The sequence below is a fragment of the Hemibagrus wyckioides genome, linkage group LG13, assembly GCF_019097595.1.
Source record: "Hemibagrus wyckioides isolate EC202008001 linkage group LG13, SWU_Hwy_1.0, whole genome shotgun sequence".
NCBI lineage: Eukaryota > Metazoa > Chordata > Actinopteri > Siluriformes > Bagridae > Hemibagrus > Hemibagrus wyckioides.
The window spans coordinates 11,534,291-11,547,500 of NC_080722.1; the positions used below are offsets into that span (position 1 = coordinate 11,534,291).

General features: G+C 41.2%; 1 protein-coding gene across 5 annotated transcripts in view; it reads left to right on the top strand.

Moving 5' to 3' along the window:
- The window catches only part of znf438 (zinc finger protein 438), a 52,183-nt gene that overhangs the window by 24,103 nt on the left and 14,870 nt on the right, over positions 1–13,210 (top strand). For 2 of the 5 annotated variants that reach the window (XM_058406869.1, XM_058406870.1), the window contains 2 exons: positions 3,587–3,659; positions 6,833–6,967. The exons of 1 other annotated variant lie outside the window; for it this stretch is intronic. The gene's annotated coding sequence lies outside the window, so the exon portion shown is untranslated. The remainder of the gene's footprint in view (positions 1–3,586; positions 3,660–6,832; positions 6,968–13,210) is intronic. 2 more of the 5 variants (XM_058406867.1, XM_058406868.1) reach the window with 1 other exon arrangement.

Sequence of the window (13,210 nt, forward strand, 5' to 3'; positions counted from 1 at the left end):
AGGGGGGTCGTAAAAATGGCACCTCCATCTTGAAAAAGGACATAAAACGACGACACGTTTGAGAGCTATTTACTGCCTCTTATAGGCGTCAGTGAGCGCAGGGGATTTGTTCGAGTGACAACAGAAAAAGCCAAGTTTTTCAGTTTAACTGATGATCACATGACACTTAATAGATCTTAAAACAGTTCCTGTGTAATCATGCAGGTTTCTTAGTGCTGAGAAATTTGCATGTTTTTGAAGGAAAGGAAGTAATTATTCCCCGAAAAAAAAACCTTTCAGGGAAAATCCTGTGACCTCATGGAAGTGATTCATCTGCATGACCACTTACATCTACATCCTAGCTTAATTTAGGATGACGGTGTTACATAACGATGACATTCATTTCTCCCGTCTTCTCACTTTTGTATTAAGCTTTTATTGTTTTTTTGTTTTTTTGGATCGCACTTTAACTGAGACGCTTGCCACACTGTAAGTGGAAACCCAGGACAGAGCGGAACAAACAGACCTGGATGTTGTTTGGAACAGACCCAGAAACGGACCTCTAAATTTAGTGTGGTGATGCACTGACTAATTGCCCTGCGAGCGCTAATCATTTCCAGCCCTTTCAGCTTCCCAAACAGCTGACTGAGCCAAGACAGTGCTGCCCTCGTGCTGCGCCGAAGCCAAATACCACTGCCCTGCAAACAAACAGTACATACTCAACACGTCCACTCAATTCAGATCAGGCTGTTCTGTCAGTCTCCACATATCTGTAGAGTTAAATACTCCTTCTCCGTTCTGCTTTTGAAGCTAGAATGATTTAATATTATTTCATTATTATTAAAGCACTGTTAAATATTGGCCACATTTAAGCAAACCTTGTGTTTGATTCACGCCATGACTCTTGCCAATAAGAGCGATGTGGAAAGCAGGTCTAATTAGTATGTAGTACTTCCAGAAATGTGATTTAGAGGAGCACGATGATCAAAAGCAATTGAAATGCAATATTGGGCTTACTTCCAGTGCTGTGCTTTCTTTATACTTGGCTTACGTATAATTCTGCATGCTACCTGCGCATAAACACAGCGAAACAAGCATGCGGTCTCACACAGGAAGCGTCCGCCACCCAACGGATATCCTTCCAACTCTCATGGCTAAATAAAGCCTTACGGGAGGGAGACGTAGCACTTTGCATTCAGTTATGTAAAGGCAGGTTGAATAAAAGAAGTCTGCACTATGACTGGAAACACTTTTTACTAAACTTTTTCTTTTCTGTATGTGAATTTGGAGTTTCCTGTATGGTTCCTGTCCTCTTGCTCACCGCACAGAGAGGCGGACCCTCGCAGGAATCGGGCAGCCGGTGGGCTGGCTTTATATAGGAAAGGTAGAATAAGCAAAACATGTTTTAAAACGAGTTCCTTCCTGGCTTCACGCTGCTCTGATCTGCAATCATTGAATGTAGGGATATGGTCACTGTGTTCTGATACCCGAATGCCTTCTTTGTTCATAGCTCCCAGATTATTAAATACAACCTATGTGATGTTTGCTATGTTTTGATAGCAACATCTCTACACCTTATCATATGTGTTAATCCACCTTAAATCACCAGATGTCCACAACTTCGCAGATGGTCGGTTATAACAATTAAAAACCACCAAACCACTTGTCTAGTATTGCACTCTGACTTGTTGAGGCATGGAATCCACAAGACGTCTGAAGGTGTATTGTGGTATTTGGCACCAGTAGCTCTTGTAAGTTGCTAGGTGGATCGGATCGGACTTTGTCCAGCACATGCCAGAGATGCTCAATCCGATTGAGATCTGGGGAATTTAGAGGCCAAGTCAACACCTTGAACCTTGTCATGTTCCACAAATCATTCCTGAACCGTGTCAGGGAGCATTATCCTGCTAAAAGAGGCCATGAAAGGGTTTACTTGGTCTGCAGCAGTGTTTCGGGAGGTGGTCACATCCACATGAAAAGAACCACGCTTTTTCCTTGCCAACACAATTTGGCCATTGTAAATGTATAATATATCTTAAGAAGGTGTGTATGCATCATTCTGTGCCAACTCTAGAGACTGTTGTGTGTAAAAAGCCCAGGAGATCTGCATTAACTGAAGCTCTTGACCTGTTTCTGCTTGATCTTCTGCATTGTGGTGCTGACACCTGATTGGCTGATTCCATAACTGTGAATGTGCAGGTGTAATGTGTTGCTAATAAAGTAAATGGTGACAGAATTTCCCACCAGTCTAAAAAAAAAAAAACAGTATGTTTAGTATCATTTACTTGTTTGCCGGATATGGTGGTCGATGTTACCAGAGCTGTGCTGCTCTGCTTTACATATTTATACTTGCTCTGGTTGAGGGCTGATGTCAGCAGCTGCTAATGTTTTATAAAGGAAGACCAACACAGCAGCTTAGTAGGTTCATCTTTGTCATTGCTGCACATACCTGATTTACATGTAACATGGCTACATCTTTGGTACCTGTGTCTGATTTAATCTCTCAGCAAAATAATAAACAGGAGCCAAACCCAGAAAAATGTATCTAAATAATCTAATCTATTTGTGTGGATCCAACAGCATACAGATCGTGCTGCTAAAAAGAGCCATGTTGGACACGATGAGTTCAGAGTATCATTTTAGACCACACCCTTGAAAGATAGTAAGCAAACCAAGAATCAGCTATCCAAGAGTGAGCGGTTTCAAATCATGATTGAGGTTTTCAGAGTTTCAGAATACAAAATGAAGTGGTGTGACAATTCTGTGTACCCTTAGGCCTGTTAAATTGAGAGACGCTCATACCAAAATGAATGACTGAGGGATAACGAATGGCATAAACAATCACTGATCTACATACTCCATGTGTTTTTATGTGCATTTGTGTAAGAAGATTACTGTAACTCACATCACAGCTTAAAATATGGAAATAAATACAAAAAGGAAGTTATGAATCAGCACATCCTGTACCAAAAGGCCTTTTTTTTTCCAAACCTGTTTATTAGTGTCTCCTTTGTCTAAGTGGATTGAGCAGAAAATGAACCATTATCATGAGGATACTAGCTGAAATCAACTATTATCTAGACGTCCCTCATCTGCATCGTATGTTCATGTGTGGGCTAATCACTGAAGAGAGATTTCTTTGTATTGGGCTACAGTGTTTATCTATTTGTGGGTCAGTAAATAGCAACAATTCCATACAAACATGTGACTTTACACAGTCGTGCTCGTTCAATCATGAACAGGGCCTCAGCAGAAAGCGCTTGGTTCACGGTGCATGTTGGTGTGAACAAGGTTGCGTATATATTTTAATCACGGTTATTGGATAATTTATTAGTTTGTTTGGTTATTCGTGTCCACCCTTGATGATCAATCACAAGCATGCAGCAGAAAGCCTGAGGGTAGCAGTTCAGTGCCAGCCTCCAGAAAGTGCCATTAACTACTGCTGAGTAAGAAGATGAGGTGCTTGGCATTTCACTACGTGATTCAGTTATTTTGTGGTGTAACAGAACCTGAGGGGGAGGAAAGGTTTTAGGTGAAAGATTTTAATCTTTCTCTCTCTCTCTCTTTCTCCCTCCCTCTCTCTCTCTCTCTCTCTCTCTCTCACAAGCATCTCCGTGTCGTGTGAAGAAGAAACACATTTCTCCATAGGAGGCAATGCTCCACCTACAGGGCCTTTGATTGTGAGTGAAAACACACACACACACACACACACACACACACACACTCTATTAGGGTTTAATGTAATGTCACTGTCTAGATCTGTATAAGATTAGTGCCCCAAATATTTCATTTGTAATGCAAAAGTCCAGTTCCTCCCTTGAATGCAAGGGAGGGGCCATTATGGGATCAGGGACTTGCTGCGGTGCTAAACATTCATGTTGTCTACAGTTTATTTACATTTTAGAAATTTTCACAAATTTACGTAGTCCAGCTACATGATAAATACCTCTGGCTTCCCCCCCCCCCCTCAGGTTTTGGGCTCCAAAACACAAACACACACACAGAGAATCATCCCCATAGTTACATGCCTTGTATTTCCTCCCCTATATATTTTTTTAAATTAAATATGGAAAGAGCAGAAATGCCAGCACAGTCAGCATGATGTGTGAATTCTGGCTCTGATATGTCAACCACAATTACACCACCATGTTCATGAATGGTCTCAGCTAGTGATATTAATGCCCCTCATGGGGTTGGGATATTAGTTTTTACCTGCTTTTTTTTGGATCTAATATATCCACAAAGTAGAGGTCAAATTGAAACCACCAAGGCCAGGCAGTTACTAATGACCACCTCACACTCAATTTAAAGAAGTGGACTTTCTTTATGCTGCAAGCTTCATATCTGACTGCTTAAGTAAAGTAACTTCCTGCTCACTCTGCTTCCTCATTATGCCCCACAAGACTCGCAGTCCCAGTGCACGTCTTTAGCGTCCTAACCAGATGCACCATGAACCTTTCTAGCAAAATCAATAGTTTGTATCTGTATGTTTAGAATAAATCAGATCATTCCGAGTAATGTTTTTGTTTACATGCCTATACTCTCATCAAATGTTTATGCTTTGTTATGCTTTAAGTTGAAAGCTCTTGCGTGTTTTCCACTTCCCACTTGTAGATAGGTGTGCTCCTATAAATTTGGGCCATGATGACAATAAAGAGAAGTGAACAGAATTTACTGTTCATAACCTGAAAAGATGTACAGATCCTCACACACTGATAGCTCTACACGGAGTATTAGTCGCATATGTTCCTACTATTTCTCACAGTTAATCTTTCATTTTCTTTCTGATTAACATCCAACATATGCGCAATTCTCTAATAAGACCGGAGACACATCATTCCATTGTTATAGATGCGCTATAAATGTTTTAAAATCCGGCCTGGTTTTCATCACAATGAAATCATGACATACTATTATTTTTTTTTTCCCCTCTTCCAGCAGGCAGGTTCACTACATTTTCTTGACCAGAAGGCATGTCTTTTATTTTCTTTTGTGCTTTCTCCTTTTTCTCCGGGCTTGCCTCACATCCTGTGATTTGTTGAGGGGCTTAATCCAAATTCCTACATAAAACCTTGAGGGTCTCTGTGGGATCAATTTAAAGGAAGCCCCCTTCTCGCTGCTCTGCTCCTAACTATCCCTCTCTTGCACTTCTCCTAGGTCTTCTTTTCCCTCCTGGCTGAATCGGGTTGTGCTCAGTGCCAGCCAATCTCGCTTTGATTTGTCACCGTCTCATCTGGATGCCTTGTGCTTCTTGGCTCGATTTGTTTTTTTGTTTTTTTTTTTATTTACAAGCCCATTTTGCATTTGCTGCCACTTAAAATGAGGCAGCATCCAGGAAGAATAAAGATGCACTAATGAGCCAGAGGTTTAAGTGGGTTTGACTGGCACTATTCAAATGCAGTTTACCTTGTAATTCCTTTCCAGATCTGATTTGACTAATTAGACCTGGTCTGTTCAGGTGAGCTACTAATTAGTGTCATGGAAAAGAGTGCACTGCTGCTTCCTGTACAATGCTTAAACATACAGCAGGTTGTGTTTTTATCATAATTACAATTAAAAACCTTCGCCCATTTGATTGAATGCACATATTCAGCTGCACTCTTAGAAGTGTCGTTCTAACAAGTGCACGTTTTGTACCTTTCACCTGAAAACGTGAATGTAATGTTTTCTTAAGCCTTTAAAAGCTATGTAAACGTATACCGTGTCCATCTTGCTAGGTAACAGATGCATACTAAGGGTGCAAAGCATGTACCACCTCAGTGACAAGAAGCAATGTGTGATATGTTTGTTTCTGAGAATATGGCTGATTCAGAGAGGAACACTACAAAAGTGTTTCTTTCTGCTGTGGTTAAAAGCATGCTGAGTCAATGCACTGAATTCTGTACTTGTATATCTAGAGGACAAATTGACAGTTGCAGTTTGTCTGGTTTTAGAAAAAGCTTTGTATACTAGCAACTCTGTGTGTGTGTGTATTTTTGTGTGTGTGTGTATTATAACTTTCATCACGCCTGCTGCAAAGTAGTTTTTGTAATGGAACATTTCTAAAACAGAAGACTGCGAATCTGTTTCACATCTTTGTTTTATTAGACATCTTATTTTTGTTAGTTGATAGTATTTTGGCATGGTTATGAGCTCGTAGAATGTTTGTGCTTTTTAGATGTTCAGACATAATCCAGAGTTATGAGTATGTGATATCTAGCCCCAAAGTGGTAATTTAATTTTTGTCTTGACAGTGAGAAAGAGGCGAGAGAGCAACTGAGATGGTGTGAGAGTAGGTCAGGTGTGAGAAAGAAAGAGTGTGTGTGTGAGAGAGGGGGGGGTGAGAGTGAGAGAGGCTGAGATGGTGTAAGGGTAGGTCAGGTGTGTGAGAGGGAGAGAGAGGGAGCGAGAGAGAGAGAGGCTGAGATGGTGTGAGGGTAGGTCAAGTGTAAGAGAGTGAGAAAGAGAATGTGTGTGTCTGAGAGAGAGAGAGAGGGAGAGAGAGGCTGAGATGGTGTGAGGGTAGGTCAGGTGAGAGAGTGAGCAAGAAAGAGAGAGAGAGACAGTCCTTAGGTTGAACTTTTTGATATCCTGTGCTGAAGCAAACCTTCAGGCTGTTCCATACCTCTGTTTTTGTCATTTACACACTCCCTCTCTTTTCTTTTCTAACCAAGGTTCGGGCATAAAAGGTATATGCTGCTAGCACTCAGAGAGCAAATGGACAGCAAAGCCCTTTTGTTCAGACATGAATTAGCAGCCACCTTACAAAGCACTACTAGCAGACACATTGTACAGGGAGAGAATAGCCTGTTCACTGTATCAGTTTTGACTGGTGATGCTGACTGGTTAACCGCTCTTCACTTTCTGTCCACAGACCAGTCTCCAGTGTCAGCACTTTATATTCAGTCAGCATTAAAGCAGTTCTTCTTTTCAGTCTCCCAAACCAGGAAAGTCTTCGGGAAGGAGGACATTGCACTTTCTTCACGGTTTCTTTGAGATTCTTTGTCATGTAAGCACTAAATGGAAAAATGTGTCATTCTTTAATAAATGAAAATTGTAATTGTTACTTTGAACCTCCTCACCAGGCTACATTTTCACCTTGGATAATACAAAAGCTTATTGCGTCTCACAGTTTTAGCTATTGTACTGTCACAGATCCAGCCCTTAATTAACTCTGCATTCGACTAAAGGTAACTTGTAATTTCCTACCTCCAACTAGGAAAAAAAACCAAAGAAAATGCCGCACAAATTGGAATTCCTACTTATGAACACTGCATGGTCTCCTCCCCAGTTCTAGAGTTCAGCAAGTGAGGTAAAATCAGTATGGTTATACGCAGCATCAGCAGCAAACAAAATAGCATTTACATTTACGGCATTTGGCAGATGCCCTTATTCAGAGCGGCTTACATTTTATCCCATTTTTATACAACTGAGCAATTGAGGGTTAAGGGTCTTGCTAATGGGCCCAGCAGTGACAGCTTGGTGGATCTGGGATTTGAATTCACAAAGTATTCAGAAAATAGCACGTCTTCCCTTTAAGTGAGTTATAGTGTATATAGAAATATTTGCTTTAATTAAAATACATTTTAAAATATCTAACATTGACTGTACAGTTCACTGTTTTGAAGAAGAAAGGGTACATCTTTCATCACAGTTAACTGGCTAGACGAACAATGGGGGAGTTATTGCTTTTTCCCATCATTTTGTGGCTTGAAGGCACAGAGGGTGAAAATGGTGTAATTCTGAGTAATTCCCACTTCTAAGGTAAGTCAAATGCAGCATAAAACCATGGCTGACCACAGCTCACGTCCTGACTGGGCAGTAGACAAATGCAATAGCTCCAATGAAGTCCACTCAGCTCAGTTTTGTAAGATCAAGTGCTAAAAATAAGACAACGAATGTCAATAAAGCTGAAAATGATGGACTTGTGCAACACTCAGACAGGCCTTTATAAGGGCATGATTAAGGCACGGAAGAAAGATAATTAACGCATCATAACCACAACCAAAAATGTACGTGTTGAACTTCACCTATCAGAAGTGGAGTGTGAAACTGACATGAACGCTAAAGTTCAGAGAAACTCTCAGCACGAAACACTGCTGACGCTGCAGACGCATATCTCTTCTGCATCTTTCAAGTTCTGCCACTGTGAGAAATGTGCAGCGCTTCAGATATTAACACTCACCTGCTTCAGCAGCATACTGTATCACTAAGCCCTGCTCTATTAAGGGCCGGTTATGAACGTGCCCTTGGGTTCGATTTGGCAGCCTTTTGTGAGGAACAGATTTGTGAGAGATTTGTCTCGAAATATCAGACCTCTTGGTTGCTCCGGGTCACGTGTTTCATAATGATGACATCAGCATGGCTCTCTAATTTAGGTTTAATACCCGAGTGTAAGTCGAAGGGTGTAATTTTGCTCTCCTCCCCTGACGCCGTGCTGCTCAGGGCTAATTTAAGCCGCGGCACAGCTGCATGCGATTTTAACCGAGCCCTGACGGCTTTGTTTGTGTCTGCCACTAAACAAGCGTTTGCAAAAGACAACAAAGACACCTGGTGGTTATTTTATCTAGAGATTCAATAGCGCTACATTCCCTTAGTGTTTTCACACTTTAACAAGCATCGGCCTTGACTCTAATAACTATCCTCGCAGCCTTACCGCTGTTTCATTAAGATCCACCAGAATCGTGCTTTTACAAGTTCATCACCGAAGAGAAGACTGTAAAGTAGTCAGTGTTTGCTGTAGTGAGGAGTTCAAACTAAATCCTCCCTCACTAAAGTCTTGAGAGAACTGTTTTTCCGACTTTTTCGGCTCCTTCGTGAGCGTAAATGACGTACAGAGCCTGCTACTAGACGGAGGTGTAAGATTGACCTGAGCATGACTACGACCTGTTATTAATTCCATGTGTCGAAAGTATGAGCAGGAGTGACTGGAAAATGTGCTGCTCATTCCCTGATGACGTGTTTTGGTGGAGCAGCTTTCGTATTCGGAGTGATCCAAGCCCATCTCATTGAACGTCCTTTAAAAGAGATTTATTATTACTGTCAGCTCAGTCAGGGAGCCTTCACTGTGTGGTTAGCTGTGCATAACATTTATAACTCCTTATTATTATTAAACCTCTACCATTAGCTAATTACTCACCACGACTTACTGGTGTCTGTTCACATCCAGGCCACGATGAAGAAGTGAAACAAAGGTAAAAAGGAATATTCATTTCAGAACAGCGTGTTCGAGTTCCTCGTACATTATTCATGAACAGAACAACACCACAACGCTTTATGAATAATCTATAAGTAGATCTTAATAAAAGGTCTATGATTTTAAAAACGAAGATCAGCTGTCTGAGGGATGCGTTTTAAAAGCACTTGGTTGTTGTATGTCTGCTGCTGCTGTTTTTGGACACACACAGAGACACACACACACACACACAATTGAGAATTGTGTGCATTCTATGGTGACAGGACTCCAGGGTGTCTAACAGCAGGTAGAGACAGAAAGCCTTCTGTTAGTGCATTATTATTTATTCAGATTCAAAGACCTAGATAGATAATACTGTATTTGCACAATAGAAAGGTGTGTGTGTTTGTGTGTTTGTACACATGTTTAAAAGAGTAAATGTACCTGTGGGTGTTGTACAAATGTTAGTTGATGAGGTGTCCTTGTGTGTGTGTGTGTGTGTGTGTGTACACCTGTAGGTGTTCTTGTACAAATGTCAGACTGTTAGTAGATGAAGGTGTGTGTGTGTGTGTGTGTGTGTGTGTGTGCGCGCGTGCAAGTGCACACGTGTATGAGCAGAATGTAAGAATGTTGGTATGCGAGAGTGTGTTTGTTGTTTGTGCGTGTGTATACACACCTGTAGTTCATGTATAAATGTCATACTGTTAGTAGATGATGGTGTGTGTGTGTGTGTGTGTGTGTGTGTGTGTGTGTGTGAGTACACGCTTGTATGTGCTTTTGCAGAATGTAAGAATGTTGGTATGAGTGTGTGTGTGTGTGTGCACGTGCGTGCCAACCTGTAGGTGTTCGTGTACAAATGTCAGACTGTTAGTTAGATAAAGGTGTGTGTGTATGTGTGTGCGCGTGTGAGTGCATGCTTGTAGGTGTTTTTGCAAAATGTAAAAATGTTGGTAGATAAAGGTGATTGTGTGTGCGTGCCTGTAGATGTTCTTCATCGACTAACAGTCTGACATTTGTACAGTGTGTGTGTCTGTAGGTGTTCTTGTACAAATGTCAGGCTGTTAGTAGATGAAGGTGTCTCTGCATGAGTGTGTGTGTGTGGGGGGGGTGTTCTGTCTTGTTCTGAATGAATATACTGTATATCAGGTGTGTGCATGTTCGTGTTGTCTGTGGTGATGCTTACAGGAGCTGATGTAGTTTCAGTTGTGCTGAGCGAGCAGAAGCACGCACACGCGAGCTTCTCTGCCTCATCTCTTTCATTTCTCACACACGTGGCCTGCGTGCTGTGTGAAATTACAGAAAGCAGTCCCAGACTGTGGTGCAGTCAGATCATTACATAAACATCACTGTATATGAGGCATCACTTATTTACAGCTCAGATGTGCTTGACGTGCTGAACTCGGCTAAAAATGTATTTTCATCATTCTTAGATAAAGAAGTAATAAAACATGATGGGAAAATGATCCACTATGGGGTTGTGCGATGCCGCTCAATGTGAAATGGATTGTGTTATTTTCCTATAAACAGAATGTTCTGAACTCCTCTTATACCACAGTGATATAGCAGAGAATGCAAATATGAATGTATTATGAACTGACATATTGTGCTTTTAGCTGTTCATAGCTACATTTAATGTTGGGGAATGTCCATGAGACAAGCTGCTTCCTGTTGTTTCTTGCTTTACAGCAGGGTTAAACGCTCATTTCTGCACCAGTCTCTATTTTTGTTAAGTTAATGTATGGAATTAGATTTGCATCTAAAGTATTAAGAAGAAGAAGAAAAAAAAACCTTATTGTTTACTGTTACGAGGCTCTGCTACTGGAGACTATATGATATCTGAACAGAAAGCATTACCATAACAATTACTATATGTTTTTCTTTGTTTTTTTTATCATGCAGATCATCTGCCGTAAAAGAACTTTGTGATTGATTTGTTACTATAGGCCCTTTTTCTGTTAGTAAACATTGTGGGCAGAGCTTAGGAGGCAGAAAGATTTCCCTGACCACTTTGCCAGCGATAGTTATCAAGTTTTGTTAGTTTATTTTTAAACAATGACTGGTCAAAATCTAAATTTATCTGACTATGTAAGGTCACTCACTGTCCAGGACTGTGAATGTTATTTGAAAAAAAATAACTTTAATGGACGGACCCATACACGCTCACTCAATGGATGGACGATGTGACAGGATGACCTCCAGGTTGAGTGACCTGACATGTACACCTGTCTGCTTGAAAAACTGAGCACTTCTGGCAACTGTAGAAAGGGAGATGACACAAACAGTTTCCTTTGTTTAGTCTCCGGTCGTTAGCTACCATTTAGCTAACTTACAATCATTTAAATTGTTCCCAGATTTCTGATTAAGTGGACATGCATAAGAAATATTTAGACACATAACCAAACCATAAAACACGCAAAGGAAAAACGATAGTTTCTTTAACTTTACCTGATATGAAGTGTGCGCTGCAAACGCGAGCATTTTTGATGATCGATGTCCAGTCCGCTCGTTTTATTGCCTTTATCAACAGCTGTCATGGGTTTTTTTGTCTAGCAGTGGCAGCAGGTATGTGATAAAACTGAGCCGGTACTCGGTCAGTTCTGTCACACAACAACACAAGATGATATTTGCGTTCCTTGTGTAGCCGACTCTGTACTGGTTTGTATTGGCCCCCTCCAGTTTTCCCTTTCTTTTGCCTCCGGCTAGCACTGTGACGTAATCGTGACGTTGGCCAGAAAAGGGTTTATAGAAACAATGTTTAACTTAATGTATGTAAAATTCGAATGCAGTGGCTCCTGAACTTTCAGTCATCCCACCTTGGCTATGAGGGGAAAAAAAAATTACATTACATTTCTGGCATTTGGTAGACGTCTTTTTCCAGAGTGACATTTTTATTTTATTTTATACATCTGAGCAATTGAAGGTTAAAGGCCTTGCTCAGGGGCCCAGCAGTAGCAGCTTGGTGGACCTGGGATTCAAACCTTTCAAGTAGTCCAGTACCTTAACCACTAAGGTCCCATATCTTTCAAAGCATGTGACAAACATCCATGTTTTTCCCCCCTCAAGCTGATATTAAGTTCTGTTTAGAGCACCAACACAGGGTTTATTCAGTTTGCAACAAAACAGCAGTCACAATGTTTATCTCCTCTCATGCCTTTGATGCCTCACTTTTTATGACTGTTTTAAAAGTCACATTAAGCTACTTGGTGAAAACAGAAAAAAATGGCATGGTATACTTTCCCTTCTAAGAGCACGTCTTGGGGCGGTGTAAACAAGCTGCAGTGTATTCTGTATAATTTCATATGTTTAAAGCATTACAGTAAGATCAGATAGGAATCATATGAGCAACTCGCAGTGTGAAATACACTGAACAAAATTATAAACGCGACACTTGTTTTTGCCCCATTTTTCATGAGCTGAACTCAAAGATCTAAGACTTTTTCTATGTACACAAAAGGCCTATTTCTCTCAAATATTGTTCACAAATCTGTCTAAATCTGTGTTAGTGAGCACTTCTCCTTTGGCGAGATAATCCATCCACCTCACAGGTGTGGCATTTCAAGATGCTGTTTAGACAGCATGATTATTGCACAGGTGTGCCTTAAGCTGGCCACAATAAAAGGCCACTCTAAAATGTGCAGTTTTACTGTATTGGGGGGGTCCGGGGGGGTCCAAAAACTAGTCAGTATCTGGTGTGACCACCATTTGCCTCACGCAGTGCAACACATCTCCTTCGCATAGACTTGATCAGGTTGTTGGTTGTGGCCTGTGGAATGTTGGTCCACTCCTCTTCAATGGCTGTGCGAAGTTGCTGGATATCGGCAGGAACTGGAACACACTGTCGTATACGCCGATCCAGAGCATCCCAAACATGCTCAATGGGTGACGTGTCCGGTGAGTATGCTGGCCATGCAAGAACTGGGATGTTTTCAGCTTCCAGGAATTGTGTACAGATCCTTGCCACACGGGGCCGTGCATTATCATGCTGCAACATGAGGTGATGGTCGTGGATGAATGGCACAACAATGGACCTCAGGATCTCATCACGGTATCTCTGTGCATTCAAAATGCCATCAATAA